We start from the raw sequence: 24,619 nt of genomic DNA, 5'->3' as shown, positions 1-24,619 counted from the left end.
TTTTAAATGTACCCCGATTTTATAAATGAAAGAAATAGTCAGTGAGAATACAAAGGAGTTAGTGTTTGAATGAAAAATATTGGAAATTCATCTTCAGATATTTTCTTGCAATATTTGTTCTGTAGCGGTGATATCTGTACCTACCTGTTAGCTTGTATGTATAAATATATTCCTGCTAGTTGTTTCCACAGAGATTATAGGGGGTAGTTGGCTTGTGCATTAGCTTTTCATTTCTAGAGACGTGTATTTAATTCTTGGTTCAACTTGCATGTTCTGTGATCTCATTCTGTTCCCATTTGTACACCTAACAAACTAAACATGCATTGCAAAAGGGCATGACTGACAAGCTCTGCTCTGCAGAGCCCCTAGACTGGACTAGCAGATGTCTTGAAGGTCAAGGCTGAGGCATACTGGCAGGGCTGTGTGGGGAAGTTTGTAAAGCATTGCTTTCTATTGGCAGATTCAAGCTGTGGCTATTTTCCTTACTCTCATGAGTTCAAGAGGTACTTGTATGTTTTTTTAAAGAATAAACAGTTTCTGAATACACTCCTTACCACCTTATGTTTCAAGCCAGGGAGTGCAGAGGTTTTGAAAGATTCGCTGTTAAATCAAAACTGTGATTTGACAATGCATTCTTCACTGCTAAAGCTATATTAGATCCATTAATGCTGTCAGCAATTACACTTTCCCTGAAGTTTTCATTGGTATGTACCACTCTAAGTTTGGCACATAAAAGAAAGGATGAGCTGTTAAGTCTCTGAATAGGGACACTGAAGATCTAGGTTCAGCTCCCACCTCTGACACAAACTTTGTATGACCTTGGGCAAAATCATGTAATCTCCCTGTGAGTAAATCAGTTCTCTCAATATAAAAGGGAGATTATTACCTGGCAGTAGTGTTGTAAGGCTAAATACATTAAGTATTTCTTGTTGTAAGTATTATAGAAATGTCCACAAGTAATACCTACACTTTATGTTTACCCTGGCTCTTGGAGAAGGTAATATTCATTCTACTACAGAGTTATGTTCATGCTATGCATATGAAAAGTGGTAGTAACTTCAACAAATATTAATACTTTGACTGCTCTGAACCTTTTGGTAATGGCTGACTTCCAGCTTCTGATTCAGATTTAGGAAGTGGGACCTCAGTCCTGTACTGGAATCCAAGCAAGCAGATTCCTTAGCACTCGTGATGTCCCGTTAATTTCAGCACAGGAGTCCTCTTGGGTGCAGCTCATTGGAGGATCAGGGCCCAGATGTGTATCGTAAGGGTTGTTCAGTGCTCATAACATCCTTTATTCAGCTATCTGGTATAAGTGTCTGATATTTCTGATATCATTCTCAAATGATTGCAACAATTGTGTATTTATTAGGCTTAGCAAGATTATTTATGCGGAACTGTTACCCTTCGGTTACATTCATCTCCTTTAAAGTGTACCTCACGGCTCACTTTAGGATTCCAAATTCTTTTTTCTGATACCTGCAGACAAGACGGTTTCTGTGATTTCATGTTAAAACCTCTGTAGTTCTTCATAGAACATAAATATATTTTCCACTAACCATATTTAATCATGCATGCTTGTCCATTTATTTTTGGGGCCCAGTCCTAGATCTCTAACAATAAAGAAATGTTGAAACTATAAAATGGATTAATCCTTTTTTCCACCACTCCTCTGAGGGCAGATGTACAAATTAGAAATAAGCAAAACCAGACTCAATTTGACCCAAACCTCTACATTCCTCAATTTTTGGGGTGGTTGGACAAGTTGTTCTGGCTTTGTCTGCTCCTTAGATATTGCTGTGACACTGTCAAAGATATTCAGTTCTTGTTCCTAGTTTCTTATGTATACTCATAGAAGAAGAACATAGGGAAAAATTAAAATCATAGAAGAAAATGTTCTGAAGTGGCTTTTAATATCCTGATTTTTGGGCACTCAAACTGACACACGTAGATATTGAATGTTTAGAGGAGCTGAGCACTGACAGTTCCCGTTGATTCCTATCAGAGTTGCAGATGCTCAGCAAATCAAGCCAAGATGTTTCATGTTGAGCACCCAAAAATCAGGACCCTAAAAATCAGAGACCACTTCTGAAATTGTTAACCTTAATTAACAATCCAACTGGAATCTTCCACCCTGATAGTTTTTGATGAAGAATGAGCACTTATTACAAATATACTGCTTAAAGTGATTTTTTTAAAGTGAATTAGTTGCTAGTTTGTATGTAGACACTTCTGTTTCAGTTTAAGGATGGCTTATTTTGATTAAACTCAGTAACCGCTGGTAAACTAAACTGAAATATGCTCTTCTTAATCTGACATCAGAGAGTTTACTCAAAACTATATCATTATAAAATCACATCTTAAGGTCTAAAATTGTAAACATGAGAACTGGAAACTTTTTTAAGATAGGGTGAGGTAAATTCTGTAGCCTTAAACATTTTTGGTTAATGTAAACAGTATTTATGTAACAGTTTAAGCACTGGTTAAATTAAATATAAAGCATTCTTTCAAAAAATGAAAGCAAAGAAAAAAACCCTCAGAATCTGATCCTTTCAGTCCTGCTTTAAATCAGGAAACTGTCAAAAGGACCGGATTTTTTTCCTGTTACTTATTCTTTATGGTATAGTCAAGATCTTTTAACATATTTAGTTATTAGATGTGATTTGAATATCTTTTAGTTTTCCTTTTGGAAAGGAAAGGTGATATTTCTCTACCTCTTAATAGCTTTTTGCCTTTCTGTATGTTAGACAAGTTTTATACATATTTAGGTATACAATCCCTTTCACTTTCTAACAGCAGTTTCTCTTTGCTCCATTCTAATATGTGTCTGTAAATATGCAGATATATAATTTTATTTAGTGAATATTTAGATGGATAAATCAGGATCAAATTCTGGTCTGACATACATGCCATGCAACCCCACTGATGTCATCAAAGCTGTGATATGTCAATATTGTTGGATGGTCGAGACCATTTGACAGAACAGCATGAATAAAAGGAACCCAAAATTAAACACCACTCTTGAATTTTAGGCCCTCATAACTAATCAGTGATGTTGTTCATTGAGCTGGCAACAGTTATGATTTGCTGCAGCATTTATGTGTCTCTCTCATTCTGATGAATACAGCAACCAGCTTTATACCTAAAGGAATCTTCAGAGAGAACCAGATAAAACTTTATCAATGGAGCCACACTCCCTCTTGTCCCAGGATGACAAAATTATAACATCTTTCCTTTTGCATTCTCATTGGTTACTTTTGAAATATAATATGTTCATGTTTTAGATTGGAAATGGAAGGATGGTGTCATGGTTAAATCACTAGATGGAGATTCACTGGAGTCAGTTCATATCTCTGCTATAAAAGTCCTGTGTGACAAATGACTTAATCTCTTGTACCTCCAATTCCCCACAACTGTGAAATGGGATTAATCCCATTCCTTACCTCACAGGTATGTTGTGTAAATAGATTTTTTGTTTACAAGGTGCACAGATTCTGTAGCAATGGGGTCTATGTAAATAGATTGACTGCATTAATAGTTATATCTTGTCTCTCTGTCTGACTCTTTCAAGATATAACTAATTCCCCATTGTATCTTTTGCCCTTTTAAGTCTGATTAGCCAGGATAACATAATTATGCCTTCTTTATTGCTGGGAGTGTCCTTGTCCTCAAGCTAAAAGAGTTAATGTTCCTAAGTATACCTGGCTTTTCTGCTTCTTGCCAATCTATATTTTCCCCATGGAAAAGTTCAATAAATTGACAGGTGTATGGTTAGTCCAAATTCACACTTATGCAGGTCCTTTCCTCCCAGTAACCTCTATCTTCCCACTTCATACAACAATACACTCCAAAACAAAGCTTATGCCAACTTTGTGTAGTATAAATTGGTTACACCTAACTGATCAGATAAGCAGAGTGACAGGAGTGGTTCATTCCCAGTCATGCTGAGCTGAAACCCCACATGCAGAGCTGGGTCTCCCCTTGTGTCTCCACAAAGCCAGATTGCATTTGACAGCTAAGCTTTTCATGGGATGCTGCTCAGAACATAGGGTCTCCCTTCCCCTGGTGGATCCTTTCTGCCCTTCATTTCTGCAGGTTCATTTAAGGAGATAGAGAGAGCTTAGCTGTCTGTTAACCCCATTACCATGCCCTGCAATGTTCTTCATGGCAGACATCTCATCTTTCAAATTGGAGGAGGAGAGAGCCTCATATTAAAAGCACTTTGCATTTTTATATTAAGCCTTTTATCTGAAGCTCTCAAAGCACTTCATAAAGGTGAACAAGTATTTGAAACACAGCCACATCAAGTGGCTTGCCTGAGGTCATGCAGCAAATCCATTTTAGAGCTTGGAATAGAACTCTGATCTCCTGTTAGATACCCATATTTCTGTGTTAAGCATTACACAGCATTACTTCCCACATTCAAGGTTTGTTTGACCAGCTCGGTGAGGACAGGAGTCAGGGGCCCATCTCCATCTATGTCTTCTCTCTTTTGAAAAGTGCTTTTTAACTGAATTGCTTGCTTGCTTTGAAACTAATCCGTCTTGGAACCTCATCTTCCCTTGCTCTGCTTCCTTGTTTTTAGGGCTTCACATAGACATCACAACAGAAGTAAATCTTGAGTAGATAACAAATGTTAGTTAGCACTTTCCCCAACCAGTCATCCCAGTTCTGTGTATCTGTCTCTCTCTCCTCTAGAATATCTGCACATGGGGAGGCTTTCTTTGAACCATAGCCCTTTATTTGTGAAAGACCAATGAACCACTCTTACCATAAAGAACCATTCTGCTTAAAAACAAACAAAAAACCACACACACATGGAGTAGGCTGTTGGTTTTAAACCAAAATGTTGGTGAGGGGGAAATCTCAATGTTCTCTGAACCAAAATGTATATATAATAGGATATGATTGATTTTCAAAAACTCAGCTGGTAGAAACCAAAATTTTCTCTTCACTGAAAAGCTAAATGCTTCTAATCTGGTAAAGTAAAGTAAGGAAGAGGTGAAAATCTTACATAATCAAAATGCCTTCAGTTGGTGTATGAGAAAATAAATACCCATGATGCAGAATATCCTTGTTCAAAGTGTTCCAAATGAAAAAGTTAGGTTAACAAGACTATCAGAATGTTTCAAAATTATTTAACAAGAATTTCTATGGCAGATGATAAAATATGGGTCCCTAACACCAAGAAAAAAAATCAGGACCTGCTCTGTTTTGAGACAGCCATAGGACTGTTTATTCCCTCAAGTGTGAGGGTAGGAGAAATGTCATCTTTGTGGGAGACAACAGTTCATAAACAAGAGGTGGTAGAATAAGGGTAAAGAGCAGGAGATCTGGGGCTCCTGTAAATTAACTGAAAGAGGATCTGAGCAGATAAACAAGTCACAGGTGTCAGCATGTGGAAGAGAAAAGGGAGGTGGGTATCCCCATGCATCAACTTCCCAGACAGAAGCTGCTCTCTATGCCACCTTCAAAGTACAGTTTGTAAAGGTTTACTACGTATAAAATGTTCTGCCAGCACATTCATATTCTGGGCTCCAAACCATTCCCATTCCAAAACCTGACACTTTACATTTTCTTTCTTTCAAACTATTTTTCCAGATGAATCAAAAAGAATATGACTGCTTTCATGAAGTCAAGAAATCAATATGATAAGTGAAGAGCAGGAAAGAATTTTATTTTCAAACCCAGAAAAGATTGATATTTTCAGGGAAGGGAACTATTGCAGAAGCAGAATTGGCCACTGCTGGCCTTTAGTGATGGAGTTAAAGATTTAAAATGATTCAGGCAAGTCTAACCATGCAGCTGGAGAGGAGTAGGGTGTCTTTTTCTTCCTCTTTTTCTAAGGAGGGTGAAAGGATAACATTTTTCTAAAGCACTGAAGAGGTCAATAAATTGTACCCACTGACAGTCTGTGTACAGCTCTTAGAGGCGGATGACAAACAATGTTATTTTCTTGGCAATCTATCACCAATGTAACTAAACACAGGGACACCAGCTTCCCAACAGTGAGAGAAGGGAAGATTCACTGGCACAGGCCTGCAGGGACTTCATTTGATTTTTCTTTTATTCTCTCCTACTTAACACATACTGGGACCTCAGAGCTGATTCTCTATTGTTTTGCACCTCAGGTAGTCGTTTATACTCATGAAGAGTGAGGGGAGGCAAGGAAGTGTGAAAACAAAAGTAGTGTTTATACCGATACAGATAGAACAATGTGTTTGTAAAGGATTGTACAGTGTAGTAGAGAATGAGACTCTGGGTGAAGTTTGGGTGGCGTAGAAACCTTACTCGGGAAACTGAAATAGGTGCTTCTGAATAAGTTGCAGGAAGCCATGAAATCAGAAGCCCACAGGGGAAGTTTCCTACTGTCACTTATTGGCTACTTTATGTCCTGAAGCTGGAGGACTTTTCTATAGCAGCAGCCAGTCTAATATAACTACGGAGGTCCCCATTATCCACATGTCTTTTTTTTTTTTCTCCCTTGAATCATTCTAAGCTCTTGGTCCCACAGGACTTTGAGGTAGTGAATTTCACAACATTGTCTTTACTACATTTTTTTTTTTTAGTCTTAAATTTCTCTCCCTTCAATTTTATTGAGTTTTCCCATCTATTCTGAAAAAAAAAGATAGATAATTAGGAGTACCCTTTCTATTCTGTACACCAAAGCAGCATGTTTTTTCCCTCTAATTTGTCTCTTCTCTATAAAGTCATAATTTTCTCCCCCCTCCCATATGGAAGTGATTCCATGCTAATCATTTTCATCTCCCCTTTCTGGACTCCTGCTTTTTTGCTCAATTTTTCTTTGTGATGGTGGATGACTAGAACTGAATGTGTGGATGACCAGATGAATGTGTACTATATATGTGTATTACAATATCTCCAGTATTTTCTATCCATTTTTTTCACACATCTTAACATTTTCATTTGCTATTTTGACTACTGCTGCATACAGAACAGACATTTTCAATGTCTTCTCTGCCAAAACATGCAGGTCTTTTGCCTGAATAGCTACAGTTAATTTAGAACCCAGCAATGTATTACCTTGCATTTGTCAATATTTTTCTCCTGCCGTGGTGTTGCTCAATTACCTACAGTAGAATCTCAAAGATATGAACACCTTGGGAATGGAGGTTGTTCGTAACTCTGAACAAAACATTAGGGTATAGTACCCTGCAGTCAGCTGAGGCTGGGAGAGATCTCTGCAAAGGTGGCACCTGGCAACACTGCCTGGTTTGCAAGCAGCTCCCTGACCTATTCCTGTTTCTTGCCTTTGGGCTGAACTGGCACTACAAGCCCCAGTCTTCAGCTACCTTTCCCCAGGGCTCTCTCTGCTCTGTGAATTGCTCACCAAGCTCCAGAGGAAGCATGTGGCAGGGAGCTGGCTTCAGCCCGCTGCCAGTACCCCTCCCTCCCCTGCCCCTTGCATTCCCAGAGGTGCTGGCAGGATCCAAGAGTGCAGGAAAGGTTGGGCCGCATCGGTGCACAGGCCGTGGCCCTTTAAAACATCTCCAGAGTGCAGCAGCTCTGAGCCTCAGATTCTGGCTCCCAGTCCAGCTCCAGGCCAGATTTTGGCTGCAACAGTAGCAGCTCAGTAGCTCCCTGTGGCAATCTGCAGTTTCTTTCCCAGGCTGCTTGTCCCCCTCCTAACAGGGGTGGTGGTGAAAACAGCTTCCCCCTCTCAATGGAGTGGTGGGGTGGCAGGTGGGGTGAAACAGCATCCTTGGCTTACAGGAAACAGCGCAGACCCCAGGCTGCTTCTGTTCTGCATGCGGGCCTTTAAGATGCAATACAGGCACAGTATAGTATTTGTTTTCTTTCCCCCCTTGCTGCTGCCTGATTGCTTACTTCTGGTTCTGGTTACTTCTGGTGTTCGGCTGATGGGTCAGTTCCTAATTCTGGTGTCCATATTTTTGAGGTTCTACTGTAGCTTTGTCAGGTGCCTCTGGGCTTGACCAAACTACATTTCATGTCCTTTTCAAATGTTGCTATTCTGGTGTACATCCATTTTTATTCCAGTTTAGAACTTCAAGGCACTCTGTTAACTTTTTGCCAGACTGAAAAATGACCTTTTATTCCATTTATTTCTATATATCCCGGTTCATTTTAGCATATATGGCATTTCACAAGTATCAGCTATTGCATCACCATGTTTTCCCCACTCACACTTGGAGGAGGCCAGCATTATCTTTCTTCCAGATGAGGAAAATAAGAGAGATTAAAATTAGCCTGGATAATGTCACAAAGGGAGTCAGTATCAGACAAATGTAGGAGTTCCTTGTTGTCAGCACTGTGAATAGCTCACAAGATCACACAGCCTCTGTGCTACTGAACTGCTCCTTGAGGCCCTGGAATCTGTGGGAGGTCAATTAGGAGGGAGACTTCAATGGCTGTAAGTGCTGCTAGTGGTACCTTAAAAGCCACAGATTAACCTGGGGTCCTCTCAAACTGTGAGAGCCATAGTTACTGTGTTCATAAACTGCAACGGACAGCTCTGGGGAGCTACAGAGGGGACTGTGTATAGCCTGCAATCTTTAGGAACAAGCACACCAACCTATTACTTGGTTTGTCAATTTATATCACTGTATATTTGAGATTTTTTTCACAAAGAAAAGGGCTAGATTTTTTTTCCCATTGTGATTTGCCTTTACATTGGAAGCTTTCGCAAACAAGATGTGGGATGCTCAATATCTTCTAAAGACTGGTGCTGGCATAGCATATTAAGATTTATTTTACTCTTGTCTTTACTTCAGAAGAACTCCATCTTCTGCCTTTTCTCTTTCGGAGTTGGGGACAATTTGAACTAAGCTCACATTTTTCCGCCAATGTTACAGCTCCCCTAAAAGGCAGGCCAGTTTTGGATTTAGGAGGTTGGTACCAGCCTGTGTAAAATGAGCCCATGTAATCCAAATCAGTGTTTCCAAAGGAAAAAATGAGATCCTATAATCATAGCATTAAGACTTAGAAAGTGTCCAGTTCCAGCTTATTAGACCTGAATGCACACTGCTGTTTCTCAAAGCTATGAAACTACCTTGCAGCAGACTATAGACTAGACCTTCTAAACAGGTTGATTTTGTGATATTTCTAGCTAAAGACGCCTGAGATCTTCTTGATTCATGCAGGTTAAATAAGGTAGAATTAAAATTTGAAATTGTCATGAATATGATTTTATATTTGTGTGGAAATATTAATGTATTGGGTTATGTCATAGATAAATATCATTTGATTTATTGTGTTGTCAGATCGTGTGTGAAAAATAATAATTTATTAAGAAACTACCCTTTATTTTTCAAGCAGTGATACAGAACAAAGATCCTGAAGGTCATGTTTTTTATATATATTCGTAAATCTAGATTATTTCATCATCATCTCTGGAAATCCTACAGTAAAAGTGAAGGGGCCCAATTCTTCTAGGCATATAGGATCACATCAGTAGTTCATCTTGTCCAGTATCCTGTCTGACAGTGGCCAGCAGCAGATGCTTCAGAGAAAGAGATCCGGTAAGCAGGTAGCTATAGGATAACCTACTCTCAGTGGAAGTTTCCTTCTCCTCCCTCTTGTGCCCCATATTAGGCTGGGTTATTACCCAAAACATCGTACACATTTCCAAAGCTCTTCCTTAAAAAAAGAAAAGGGGAAAAAAAAAACTATCAAAGTCTGAATGTCCTATAAATGTCCTAATCTTGTTTTGCATCCTGCTTTACTCTTAGCCTGAATGATGTCTTGTGGCAAGGAATTCCACAGCATGTTATGTGAAAGTGTTTCCATACAAATTTTGAAACCTGTCAGGTTCATTCAATAACCTCCTCTTGTATTACAAGAGTAGATGAAGGATGTTCTTAATTTCTTCTCTTCTCTTCTCTTCATTTACTTTTTTTAAATATTCATTGTAAATCAACAGTAACTCCATGAAAGACAGTAGATTTTTGATAGTGTAAAATTGGTGTAAATGGGAGGAGAATCAGGCTTGTTATCTATTGCATTTTCTTTATTAGCTCTCTCAGCCCTGTGTTTCAAACATCTCATGCTTCTCAGTGAATTACAATAGTTTTTCCTTTAAATCAGTTACCATTCCCTATACAAATATTCAACCACTTGGACAAACATTTTTCCTATAAAAATGCATAGACAGGAAGAAACTCAGCTATAATTTGTAGCCCAAAAGGTAGAAATAGATTGATCAGAAATGAGGAATCCAAGGTTTCCTCTAATTACAGGACCCATAATAGTAACTTTTTTATAATCACCTGAAGTCTGATTTTTTTTTCTTTTTTAAAAAAACACTCTATATAATAACAGCACTTGCCTAGTAATTATTTGATCAGTAGGTGGTTGAAGAGTTTTCATGTTCCACCTGCATTCTACTTTTTAATTTGATTGCGCTTTTGACACTAACTTCCCATATAGAATAATATAGAACTTTTCTTCTGCCTACAGGATTATATTAAGCGAAGAAGAGGGGGGGGAGAACTAGGCTTTCACTTGCATTACTATTGAGATACATTCAGACTGGGTTTAAACAGAGACTTGGAGTGGCTATCTCACTACCGAAGGTAAATTACTTTGCTCACCCATTCTCACCTCCTACTCAATGGTCGTCATTAGGTCTTAAGTACCAGACTCCACCTCCCCCATTGTTCTCAATGCACCTGGATATCTATAAGATGCCTCTGTGTTACCTATTTTCTGTATTACTGCATCTGAAGAAGAGAGCTGAAGTCTCTCGAAAGCTTATGTCTGCAAATATTAAATTTGTTAATCTTTAAAGTGCCACAGAACTCTCGTTGTTTTTATTGAGATACACTTATAGAAAATGTACAGCACAGCACTTTTCAGTAATGAATTTATTGTGACACAAGCAAGTTATGCCAGAAAACTACATATAAAAATATTTTTGAAGAGATCCTTGGGATCATATTTTGCAACTAATTTTATAATTCAAAATTTCTATCCAACTAAATGGACATTTCTGCCTAAAAAGTCATAATACAGGTAATGTTCTGGGCCAAAATACTCATACAAAGTTATACAATTTTCAGCTTTTGTTAATATTTCTGCCACTAATTTGGTATCTATGGCTTTCATTCAGTAAAGTGAAGCACACAGTTTTGTGAGCGGAGGGAGGATTGTCCTACAGCATCTGTTGTTCCAATTGAATTAATGGCTGCAACATTTCTATATATATATGCAAAGTATTATTAACTTTTTATGTTACAATATATACAGTACTTTGTAATGGCAATGAGTGGTGTATTTCTGTACACAAAACAAAGTTGTGCCCTAATTTAAATTTAAAAAAAAATCTGTGCCAAAGGCATTGTACCTCAAAGAAACCAATTCTCTTCTGGTAAAAATATGTAGCTTGGTCATACTTTAAAAGATCCTTCGATTTTGGAGGATTCAGTTCAGAAAATTAGGTTAGCACAAATAAGAAAGTGCTTAAGTGCTTTATTGAATCAGGGATTTGAGAAAATACCTGTTCCATAGATATTCCCCACTTTCTGGGTGGATATCCTTGTATCATATGACAGTCCTATAGTTCTGGGTCTAGTGCATTGTCCTCTTGGATAAATGGCTAAATACAATTTTATAATGATTCTCATTTTCAGCAGAAGGAAAAACTCATTCCAAACTGCTTTCCTTTCCCTCTACAGCCCAAAACATAGCACAAGTGTGTGTGTGTAACATGACATGAGGTTTAAATATAGTTCTTGAAATATTAATTTTTCAATCACCTAATAATAGTGTTGATTCCAAAAAGCTGCAGGAAACTCTCTATGAACCATTGAAGGTTTTTAATGGTGTCACTTTGCCTTTTTATGTTTGTTTTCAGACTGTGTACATGGTGAATCTAATTATCCTCAATGGTCAAAGGTGACATCTTTGTGATCAATTTATAGCTATGTAAAGTGATCCAGAGTTTGATAATTAAGTCTGTTTTTCATGTTAAACTGCAGTTGAACAAAATATTTCTTTATTAGATCAAAACGTTTAAACATTTAATAGATTATTTTAAAGGGGAGGAAGCATGACTGAAGATGAAGTAAATTTTAAGCCAGACCAGATTTGGGAAGCCCACCACATTTTTTTTATTTCCTAAAGTAACTCAGATTGCCCCATTATCTCATCTCAGAGAGAGCACATGCCTCAAATACACTCTTATTTACATGTTGGGATTAAGGGGTCTTCAAAAAAATCTTTGCCCTCCCTTTCTGTCTTTCAGATTTTTTTTTTTTTTTTTTGCACATCAAGCACAACATTTTCTTTTAGTTTATGTACTGTCAACATATGTCAGGTGCAGGGAGGAAGGTCTTAAGGATTTGGTGAGTTCCCAGCTCAGGAGCTGAGTAGTTTTGCTGGGCCTAGAGACCAAGGGCTCTTTTTCCACTTCAAAAATGCAAGTGGACTGAGAGCAGACCTGCTGTCTGTCATCACTCTGTACTACAGTGTCACGTAAGAGGGATCTCAAGCATGGAGTACATATTAGAAGCAATTTCCTCTTTGTATGATATGAACCATCTTTACAGAAACTTCTTTGTGACTTCAAAAACAAACTGGCTGCTGGTAGCAGGATCTCTGATGGTGGCTTTTTTAGTTCATTAATATTTTTTAAATTTATTTTGCTTTGATCCCTAAACCTTTTATTACCGTTAACCCTGGGTGGGGCTACTCAGGGAGCACAGTGTTAAAAAGCCTGCTCCTTAGCAAACAGGAGCTGCTAACAGTGAAGTTTTGCAAGGAAGATGTGGGAGAGCTAGATACACCTCATTAACATTCTCTAAACTAGAGACACACACACACACACACACACACACACACACACACACACACACACACACACACACACACACACACACACACACACACGAGGAGAGAGAGACAAACAAAACCCAACAAAAAAAATCTGCAGCAGTAAAAAGAATGCAGGCAGAAGTCCAGCAGCAGAGTAGAAGCTATCTGGTTTATTGCACTGAATGCAGCATGTATGTTTACCTGCCTTCCGGACAGGTAGCATATGTGTGTATTTGGTGCTAGGAGCTCATAGCCCTCAGACAGAGTATGGCCTCCGGACACCAGTGTGTCTAAACTACAAGAGCTAAAGAAGACAGAGGTACTACTGATGAGACTTTCTGGAATATAATAGAATGTTCCCACACCCAGTCTGACAGCGTCTGTGCTGCTGAGGATGATGAAAGACTTGGGGAAGGAGAACATCAAAGGGGAGTAGAGAAAAATGATCCCATAGTTGGGACCTTCCCTCCAAATGTCATGGTATTGTCTCACACTGAGGATACCCCTCTGGCAGGAGAGAAATCCGTTACTAGGAAGAGACTAATAATGGGGGATTTAATCAATAGAAGTATACATAGCTGGGTTTGTGATGAGTAAGAGAACTGCATGGTGAATTGTCTGCCAGGTACAAAGACTGTAGATTTCTCGAGACATCTAGACAGGCTCATGTTCAGTGCTGGGGAGGAGCTGGTGGTAGTGGTACATATTAGATAACAATGACAGAGACAGGTCTTGGAGGCCAAATTTAGGCTGCTAGGTAAGAGATGGAAGTCCAGGACTTCCCTGGACTCATTACCTTTAATCTCACTGTTCTGCTGTAAACGCTCCCTCCTTACCCCCTGGTTCTTCTCAATATTACTACTAGTTTCTACTCTGACACTCCCAATGTATTCCTCGTCTCCCTCAGTCTCTGTCCTCTCTCAACCTCAACATAATGGCAGGTGAAATATATGATTTGTAAGGAAGGCTGCTAAGATTCTTTCTATGGAAGGTCATAACAAGATTGAACTGTTTTCACATCCCCAGTCTATTCAACATGGACAGACACTTCCACTCACCCTAAAATATACCAACTCCAACTGCTCCTCATTCTCCACTGCTCATTAAGGGATTAGCCGATGAAATGGATTTTTTTTAAAAAATATTTGGGATGCACAACATTAGTGTATTTAGCCTGCTATATATGTAACATTTTTAGACAGTATCTTCAACATAAAAGTTTTTTTTCTGAAGATGTATCCTTGATTCTAACTGTAATAGCATTCATTTGATTCAATTACTTTGTCTTAAAATAATATGCAAGAAAAGTTGCTGATGAAATATGAAATTTGTAAATGATATCAAATTTGTTTAACCTGTAGAGAATTAATTGCAATGACAATAAGGTGGAATAATTGCTTTAGTTGGGTAATTTACACAATATAGAGGCTACCCAGTTTAGTCTTTAAATCAGTAGAATTAGCATATCAACTGCTTGTTCCATTTTTTTAATTTTCTAAACTTGCAAATTGTATTAATCGTGCAGGGGTGGTTTGAATGATGTTATGTTTGTCAGCCATTCAAAAAATAAGTGTAACCTCCCCTCCTCCTTCAAAAAAAGTTAACTGCTTAATTGGATTCATTAGCTATTTATGTAATGTCTAGTTCTATACAGCTCTCTCCTACTTCATCTATGGAGAAAATTCTAATGATAGATATAGATAGTGGGTCAAATTTTCTGAAGTACCTAAGTGAATTAACAGCATAACTACCATTGAAATAAATGAATTAGGCTCCCAAATCAGTTAGGGCATTTCTGAAAACGTTATCAAGTATGTGTTAATGGAAGTGTCCCTTTACCACTGACACTGGCATATACTATATTAATGTATATGGAGGTAATATTTCAAAATTTTTAAACCCGAGTGGCTAATGTTTGGATCTTAAATCCATATTTAGATGCCTAAATCAAAGTGGCGTGATTTTAAAAGCTGCTGAGTACTCACAGCTCCTATTGAGTGAGGAGCTTTGAAAGTCAAGCCATTGAACCTAACTTCAAATTGAACATTTTGGCTCATTTTTTGTTTGTTTTTTGCTGAAGAATCAAGTGTATATATTTTAGGTCACATAATCCCAGCCAGCTTGTTTTTTTGGTTTTTTGGGGTTTTTTTTGAGGTGCTGACACCTACAGCTCCCATTAATTTCAGCTGGTGTTGTGAATATTCAGCATTTCTGAAAAATCAGTGTTTTCAGTCCCATTTTTATTCCTAGGTTGAAATGACGTCTCATAGATATTCCTCTCCTGCACTGATTTCACTTGGCAAGTGAGAGAATTACTTGATCAGATGGAGGCTGAGTTAAAATACTAACTGCTTTTATTGAAATAGCTGCAGTTCCAGCAACAACTAATGAGTCAGGCTAGAATATGTCAACCAGATAGGGACAAATAACCACCAAATCAACAGTTAAAAGCAAATTATTCTGCCTATTTGCCATGAAATATGTAGATTTACTCTTTGAGCCTTACTAATAACTTTTGTGGCAAATGAGGCGTGAAACATTGTCAAAATCTCAGTATCCAAAATACGGTGGAACTTAATTTTAATTTTATTTCACAGGCTAAGAACTACAGAATACAAAGTTTGTATTCTCATAATTGGAGAGGTTCCACTCTGGTTTGAAAAGGGGCCTTGGGCAAATTCCTGGTTTGTATTTTGGTTGATCAAAGCTTTCTTCTAAATAGAAAATTATTCTATCCATAAATATACAAATATCTGCAGTCCAACCTCACAAATTTAATTAGGTTTATTTCTAAAATAAGCTAGAGTGAACAAAAGGAAACCTTTCTCCTCCTCTTAAATATTTAAAATCTCAGAATAGACTGAAACCAGGTAAAGCAATACATATTTTTAAAATTGTTTAGTACTCTTATAAAGATTTTACGGGTAAGTAGATAGATGCTACAGTTACCTATTAACCTGTTTTTATGTGCAATTCCATTCTGCTTAAGAGTATACACAGGTATGTGTTGAAATATCATCAATGGATAGGTCTACAAATAGCTGGTGTAGAGTTTATACCGAGGGAGGAAAAAGAGTATTTTACCTAGATTGTTCTACTCTGGTAAACATGTAAGTCTCGTGTGTGTGTGTGTGTGTGTGTGTGTGTGTGTGTGTGTGTGTGTGAGAGAGAGAGAGAGAATTTCAGTCTGACATTGTTGCAATGTACAGCTGTATATATATATATTTGTTTTAAAAAAAATTCAGCATGCAGTTTGATAAAAAAACCAATATATGCAACTGGCATCTTTTTGGATGTAATGAATATTGAGGTCACTGTTATCTTTGGGGAGGGGGTGTGTGCGTGAGCATGCTACAGTAACTCATTGGCTAAGACTGACAATCCTCAAAACAGTCTTAAAACAATCCAATTCAAACCAATTGCTTCCACATCTTCTATTTGTAATTATTTTAGCTCCTAGTGATTGTTTGATTCATAAGAGGGAAAAAGTCATTCTATGGTATTATTTTCTTGCTGCTATTATTAGTGTTCTGAATATATATATTTTGTTGTCCTTTTTGTATATTTGAGGGCACAACTCCTAGGTTAAGCTTATATCAAAATGCGAACCAAACAGTGTGAGGTATAACTTACTGGCCTACACCCTGTGTGGCAGAGGTTGATTTTGGGTGAGTTAATTTTGTTCGCAATTACTGTGGTACAGATGAAGCATATTCATGTTCAGCTGGAATTCTCCTTGTGATGGTGGTAAGGAAGTTAATGTGGGAACTTTGAAGCACATCTGTCTAGCATTCTTCTTCTGTCTTGCAAAAGATTGTGATCTTGATTCCCACACCCTATGAACCTGCAGACATGTGTGATAAGAAAAAATTGAGAAAATTATTTCAGTGGTTCCTCCTGTATCCTTTTTAGGGTTAGAGAGACAAGGTGGGTGAAACTCCACCTTATCTTTCTAATATCCCTGGACCAACATGGCTACAACTACACTGCATACAACAATTTTAGGGTTAGAGGCATAACTAATCATCTATTTAAAACTTTTAAACATTTTAAATACTGTGAGGTAAACTTTATCCTGTAACATATCTCTATTCAGATTTATTTTTGTTCTGATATATTGGGAACCTACTTTTTTCCATACTTAGGGATCCTGATGGTAGGTGTCCTTTACCAAAGATATATTTACTAGAGCTGAACAAAATTCAGAATTTGTCCCTCAGGAACTTTTGACCTTTCAATATTTGTTTCCACCTTGAAACAGGATGAAGAGGGGGAAATTCAGATTTATTTTTCAGAATGAAAACTCTGAAAAATCGTATTCAGAAGCATCGAAATGAAACATTTCAGTTTTTGATCAAAACCAAACACTTCAACATTACTGAAATCTAAACATCTAATTACATTTTGTTCAACTGACCCTGATTCCCTTCGAGTCAGATTAACAGCAAACAACATTTCTGTAGTGCTATTGCCTTATGGGAGTTGTAGTTTGCAGCCCCCATTATTCCCTATGACACAAGATCCCTCAGGGACTAAAATCTCCCCCTGTGCAATGCAGATACAGATGACGGATCTATGCTCTCTCGAAAAAATAGATTTTTGTGAAAACTGCATTTTCCATTGGAAGATCATTCTGATAGAAAACTCCTGACCAGTTTTATCATTTATTTAGTAGCTAAAGTTTAAGCTGAATTTCTATCATAGATAAAATAATGTGGGCATGGATATGTCTGGGGACTTTGTGATGTGCAAAATGTTTTCTTCCCACAGAATAAAATTAGTTCTAGTTCTCTGTTCCTCTGTGATAGGATGAATAGGGACTTCAGGATAACAAAGAAAGTACTGGATGGCAATGACATACATTTCTTATTGTTGCACTGGGACTAGGTATCAGTGAACAGAGTGGTGAGACAAATTCCATTCTGTAAACCAAAATGGCAGCTAGGCCCTATGGAACTATTCCTTTGGTGCAGGCAAGCCAAAACAAGGCTGTTGGCTTTCTAAAAGAGCCTGGGTGATAAAGACAACCTCATTCAAGGGGATTTACAAGGTCAGAACTTTACTCAGAAAAGAATAGAGTGGGGAGTCTTTGCAGGAAACCCTCCTGCAAAATGTGGACATTGTATGTTTTCATTTAGATTGGCTGCTTTGGGACCTCAAAGGCTGAGGTGGTTCAAGCAGCACATTAACTTTTTCTGTTGTTCCTGCTCTCGAACGAATGCACAGTTGTCTTGAGATGTGGAATTTTTGTGATTTTAATTTTTTCCTCCTTTCAAGACAAATGGCTTTTGGGTGATTCATGGGGACTGAACACGGCCACTGGCACATCCTTCTATAATCTATGCTTTGTATGTGTGGGTCATTGTGTTGCATAATAGCCAATGATTTGATTTGCAAATGCAAGTAAAGTGAGGATAAGACACCATTGTCTGGTTTCCTTGTAAAGCTGACAAGGTTTTGAATTTAAGCCATTTGTCTGGATTTTGGATGAAGGGTCTGAACATAAAGGGATTTAATCCATATAATTAATATTTATAGCTCATGTGTTGCTGCACTGCAAACAGATATGTCCAGTCCACACTGCCAAAGGCTTTTTTCTCCACCCATAATAGATCAAAAGGGCTCTTTGCAAAATGTATAATTTGAGTGAATATACTTAGATCTTAGTTTTCCAGTTTGAAGCCTGTTTGGTTCTGGAACGCGAGGTAGTTAACTTGTCTGGCTGGCCCCTAGCATTTATACTAGTGACTATTTTATAATCTATAGCTAAAATGAAGATGGCTCTGTACAATGTGCATTGGGTTAAATCCCTGCTTCCTTTTTAGTTATAGCAGACTGGTTACTGTTTACTTTATGGAGGGAATTGTTCTGAGGGGGGTGTGGGTATTCCCCATAGTGTTACCCTAAAACTCCAGGACCCACAAGGCCCTGTGCTGGCTTGGGTAAGCTAATAACAGTGCTCCCCTGCCTTACTCCTATAAGTGGATAATTGAAGTGGTCCGCCTTAGGGATTTACCAGGGTTTTTCATTTTAAATCACAGAAAAACCTCCCTAGACCTGCCTGCCTCAGTTTGCCCTTAAGAGGACACTGACATAGCCCTTCACCCAAAGAATGATACTTAGACAGAAAATTCTTCGAAAATAAATGTTTCTTAACTACTAATTCTAATACATTTGTTTTTTAATTGAAAATCAATACAAGAAGTCATAGGAAATAAGCCATTTTAAGGCAATACAAAACACTATAAACCAGATATGGTATACCTTTACTTATAACATAAAACTCTAAAATTACAATACAGCGTTCACAACACAATACGGTATTTCTTTAGCACATGTACAATATTATGAATATTTAACTGCAGGGTGCCATAAGAAACATACAATGTAGCATCATATTACTTAGAAATTCTGCACACATATGTATCCGTTCCTAACATAGTTCAATATCAAACTTATTACAATGTAGTAAGCAATAAACACATGCATACAGTAACATTACAACAATATGCTTCACAATGCTACTAATGCTGTTGTAAACTAACTAGCATTCTAAAAGTGCTGACCAGAAAGTCATAAAATGCGTGGAGTTAGAGATCATGCAAGCACAGGCATCTAGTTTTATTTACAGTCATACCCATGCATTCCTGATTATTAAGAAAAAATCATACTTATTTCTCCGTGGTATAATGCCTCTGTACCATCTGAGGTCCTTCTGCTCTGTCAAAGTTGGAAGTTTTGCTGTCACCCACCTGCTATGCAGCTCCTCTTCAGCAGTCACGATCACCCAAAACCAAGCCTGTCAGCTCTCTACTTTTATATACAACTTTTCTGACCTTTACAGATCATTTCTGATTGGCTGCTTTCTTAATATCAATCAGCAATTTCTTCCTACACAGGAGTGAGATCATTTTGGACCAATATACTTCCCACTGCGCTAATTAGTTTTACCTCGTTTACCTCAAACTCGGAAATCCTCTTGCTCCTCCTCCTTATTTTTAACGAATCAGCTATCTTTTATGCTAATTAGTTTAGCTTGTTTACTCCAAATTTAGCTTCTCCTTAGCTCCTCCTTCTCACCTATGAATGCCTCCCTTTAGGAATTAGGAGTGACCTTTATTTCACCCATACAACCTTCCTGCTAAATGTCAGTTTCTTAATGCCTCCATTTTGTTTCTTTTTTCCTTTCTGACCGATGACGACATTGGCCACCATTTTAGATTTCTAAATTTCTAGTGTAAAACTTACACTAAACTATTATTAATTACAACTTAAAACTAACTATATTACTTTTCAGGCCTAAAAATTATTATACCATTTTTGTTTCTCTGATTAAAGCAGGTAAAATCTTGGTAGTTTTTACCCCTCTTTCTCTGCCTGCTTTTCAGCTGTATGGCTACATGTTGTCTTTGGAGCTGGTTTTTTTGCATTAATTAGAGCATCTTAAAAATCTCTTGTATCAGTGAGGAGGGGACATATTTGTTTCTGGAAAGTTTTTTTTTTTAGAAGTTTATTGGATACTTAACAGAGTTTTGTGTGTTGTAAGGCTTTGCTCTAGCAAAGCATTTGCTTAAGTGTGTAAATATCTAAAGCACATGAGCTGTCTTCGCTTTAATGGACCCAGGACCTCAGTAATGACCATCTCTTGCTTGCATTCACAATTTTCTGTGAGAGCTGTGCCTTTGTTTTCAGTAAGAATTATTTAGCCCTTAACAGGAAATGTCTTATTCTGGGGGTGAGATGAAGGGTTTCTTCACACTTTAGTGGTTAGTAAAGGCCTCTGATCTTTTGGTTATTTCATTCTGGGTTGAAAGCAAAATGTTGGCTATTGTTCTTGCTCTATCTGTTGATAATGCCTCCATCACTATAGCGTCTGGGTGCCTGACAAATCTTAATTAAGAATTAAGTTTAGCCGAACACCTATGAGGTAGGGAAGTGCTATTATCCCAATTTATAGATCAGGAACTGAGGCACAGACAAACTATGGCCTAGATTTTTAAAGATATTAAGGCATCTGACTCCTATTTGACTTAAGCACCTAAACACCTTTTAAAAATCTGTCCCTAAATGCCTTGCTCAAGGTCACACAGGAATCCCCATGGCAGAGATAGGAATACTAGCATTTGACTTGTTGTAATCTCACATTTAGAACAGGGCTGTGTGTGTGTGTGTGTGTGTGTGTGTGTGTGTGTGTGTGTGTGTGTGTGTGTGTGTGTGTGTGTGTGTGTGTGTGTGTGTGTGTGTGTGTGTGTGTGTGTGTGTGTGTGTGTGTGTGTGTGTGTGTGTGTGTGTGTGTGTACACTCTTGGGTAGCTTACGATAGAGGTACAGGTATAATTTCTGTTTCCAGTATTGCTGGCAGTCTTCTGTCAGGCCTAGTACTTTTATAAGGATGCAAAGTGAGTTTAAACTTTTATCCAATGAGAGCTGAGGAGTTGAACCATTACAAATTTTGTTTCAATTCTGCTTCAGATTCATCAATATTTCCTAACATTCCAGTCTGGTTCCAATTCAAGCCCTAACCTAGAATGATGGTTCAGTAACTGGTACAACCACTTTGAATCAGTTTTGGACTAGTTCAGATGCATCTCTTGCAGATTAATATCACACACTTTTATGCTTGCATTTTAACTCCTACCACAAGAATCAGTGAAATATATTTATCGTTGTTAGAAACATTTATTTTTTTAAACAAGCTTTTTGCTTGCACTATTACAACATACTCCCGAGCTCTGTCACATTTGACCACTGAGGTGACTAAGTGAATTTCTGCCCAGAAAATGCCCTTTCTACGTTGATTTCTGTAATCAAAGGAAAAGCAAATGTGATGTTGAGTGTGCCAAGGATGATCTGTCTCTTGCAGGGTTAAGGGCACAAACTCCTTTCCCAAGATGATTTTGAGGAAAGACTTGGAAGAGACCCAGTAACTCTTGTAAAATGAGGGGACCGGGTGTTCAGTTCATATATATTTACCAGAGAGATCTGTCCCACTTCAGTTTTTCCTATTATGTGTAATCTTCTGACTGAAAAATGGCTGAGTTGTGACTGAGAATAGTTATTCCTCTTACCCTGCCCTTGGATTCAGCACAGGAAGAATGCTTAGATAGTTCAGGTCCTGTGGTGGTAAAATAATACAAGACTCAGTCACTGATCGGTTTCATGGCTATGTTGTTTGGCTAGGTACTACACAACAACAAAGGCAGACACAATTCCTAACTGTCTCCTTTTGAGTTTTTTGTTTTACATAGGTTTTTTTTTTTCATGTAACATGACAATGGAAAAATGGGTCTTTCAAATAACTTAATCTGTTTTTCCTTTTTAAATAGATAGTTACCATGACTATTTTGTTTTACTTCTATCAATGGAAATGTAATTTGCTGATTACTCTTTAGACCATAGGATTGTCTCTCCCCATGTTATCAGGAAGTCATTGCATTTAAATGCACCTTTGCACTCTTCATTATTACCTTATTTTAAATCTTTGTCCATTTCCCAAAAGTAGAGCTGGTGAAGAATTTTTCAGTGAACAGGATTTTTTTGTTTATTTTTTTGTTTTATTTTCTGACAAAAAATCCCAGTTTGTTGATCTAAATTATCCACTATTATAAATTATAGGGTCGAAGAAGTTCCCCATTTTGAAAACAAATTTTGGGGAAAAAAAGTTATAAATTATCAATGTCCCATTTGACATTTTTCTAAATTAACACGGTTTTTCCCATGTTGAAAAGACTTTTTATTTGGAAATCTATTAATTCATTGTGTGTTTAAAAAAAATTGAAATGAAACTTTACAAAATTAGTGATAAAAATGTTGAATAACTCATTCTGAATTTTTATTTTTATTTTTTTTTAAAAATCAAGATTTGACTTGGCAATCTTAGAAATTCTTACAGGACATTTCCTACCTAGCTCTACCCAATAGGTATGTATCTTTTCCTTAGCTCAATTTTTCCCTGTGTAAATATGAAGTTATTCATAGACAAAGAGCATTCATGTTGCACTTCCCGTCAGTACCTGGCCCAAGCTGGGGAAGCTAATGATCCAATCTGTGGACTAAATTCAGTGATGAATCCCAGTCATGTGCTACCTTAGGCACTTCGCTCATATGCTAAGAAGCATAATGGGAGGCAATCTAGGATTTCTCATTAATTTCCTGGGTGTGTGTGTTCATTTCAATGCAAGAAAAATTGTATGAGTCTTATGAGAAAAGCTATGTATTTTAGAAAGATAGAAAATTTAAAAATTGAAGTAAAAGCCCCTTAAAATAGAACTCAGGTTGTATGAGGTGTACTTCAAACAAGCTGAAGAAAGCTCTAAATTGTCCCTGGATGTTTTTTTGCAACTCATTATGTTGGCTGAAGATTTAATAATAAATTATCATCAAGCTGCAGAGAGTGACCCTGAAACAAATGAGTTTTGGCAGGCTTACAAAATTGTTGAATGTTCTTTTCCTCTCCTTTTTTTTTCCAGATTCTCCTCCCTCGTGGAGGGGAGGGTTCAGGCACAAAAAGATCACCATGGGTGCAAGACAGACATCCTAGGTAGTTCAGCCATCTACCCCAGCCTTGTATTTTAATGCCCTGAACTGTTTGCTAAGTGAATTTTCCTTTGTCAGTCTATAAGCCTTAAACTTATTCCTGTTCACATCAACTCTACATTCTCTGGAAATAATAAAATATCTGACCACAGATACTTTTATTTTAAAATATCAGGTAACTAGATTATGTAATAGGACAGTTTAAATATTACTTTATACACTTGAGTGCATATAGAGGAACACTGGGCTTATTCTCATTGGAAAGGAAGAGGGTTTCTGGAGGTACCATTAAAAACTGTTTTCTTAAGGCTGTACTGGATGGCAAGAGAGCATGTGCATCTCCTCATGTCTGTAAAGAACACAAAAACTAAGGGACATGATCTGAAGAGAAGGGCACAAGCTCAGAAAGGAGCAAGGCTGCATTACATTTGCAGGAGCATCTTGATAGTTGCCTGCAATGTGTGCTGTGCATTACCTCCATACTTGTGTGATGTACCCCTCTGCAATCTGGACTGGTATATTGCTGTGTCACCCCAATCCCCCATTCCTGGAGCACGTCTCACTCCGCTTTGCTTTGTGAACACCCACAGCTGCGCAGCTCACGCACAGTCACCAGCAAGCAAGTCCCTGCCCCTCCCATCCCCCCCAACTCAGTGAGTGAGTGCCTCTAGCTGGCCACTCCTGGGATAATGCAATAGAATGACCACAGCAAACACCTCCAGTCCCAGATGCAACCCTGGGAACTGCTGTCTTACAAAGTTCAGTGCTGCCCACTGTACTCTGCAAGCTCATATATGTTCATCAATTTATCAAAGAAATTGATATACACCTGCTCTGTCATTCTAAATGAAGTTTCTACAAACAACCAAATTACATGCACTGCTTGAGGTAAAACAAACAAATACATTTATTAAGTACAAAAAGATTTTAAGTGATTACAAGCCCGAGGAAGGCATGTCAGATTTAATCAAAAGTAAATAAAAGGCAAATCACATTCTAAACTAAGCTTAACACTTCAGTAGCCTTACAGTCTTAGATGGTTCTCACCACAGGCTGGTTGGTTGGCCCCCAACCAGGCTCTGCCCCTGTTGACAGTCTTGATGTTGTCTTATAGATTGATTTCAAGGGAGAGCCCCCTTTGAGCAAAATGTCACCCCTATTTCAAATGTCTCTGTTCCCCCCTCTGGGACCTCATCTCCCCCTCCCAATTTCAGGGTCAGGTGACCAACAATATTCTTGCCTGGTCCTTTCCACGGAGTCAAGGATCACTGCCTTATCAGATGCTTAGGTTA

At 37.9% G+C, this 24,619-nt stretch overlaps 1 long non-coding RNA gene across 1 annotated transcript in view; it reads left to right on the top strand.

Annotated features, from left to right (window-relative positions):
- LOC137166288 (uncharacterized) overlaps positions 1-23,354 on the top strand; it is a 60,436-nt gene extending 37,082 nt beyond the window's left edge. The window contains exons 2-3 of the long non-coding RNA XR_010923629.1: positions 22,652-22,712; positions 23,261-23,354. This is a non-coding gene — a long non-coding RNA (uncharacterized lncRNA). The remainder of the gene's footprint in view (positions 1-22,651; positions 22,713-23,260) is intronic.
- The last annotated feature ends 1,265 nt before the right edge of the window (positions 23,355-24,619 follow it).

This window comes from Emydura macquarii, unplaced genomic scaffold (genome assembly GCF_026122565.2).
Source record: "Emydura macquarii macquarii isolate MOO-44397 ecotype Brisbane River unplaced genomic scaffold, CSIRO-AGI_Emac_v2 contig_2825, whole genome shotgun sequence".
Lineage (NCBI taxonomy): Eukaryota > Metazoa > Chordata > Testudines > Chelidae > Emydura > Emydura macquarii.
This window is presented reverse-complemented; position numbering and strand designations above follow the sequence as displayed.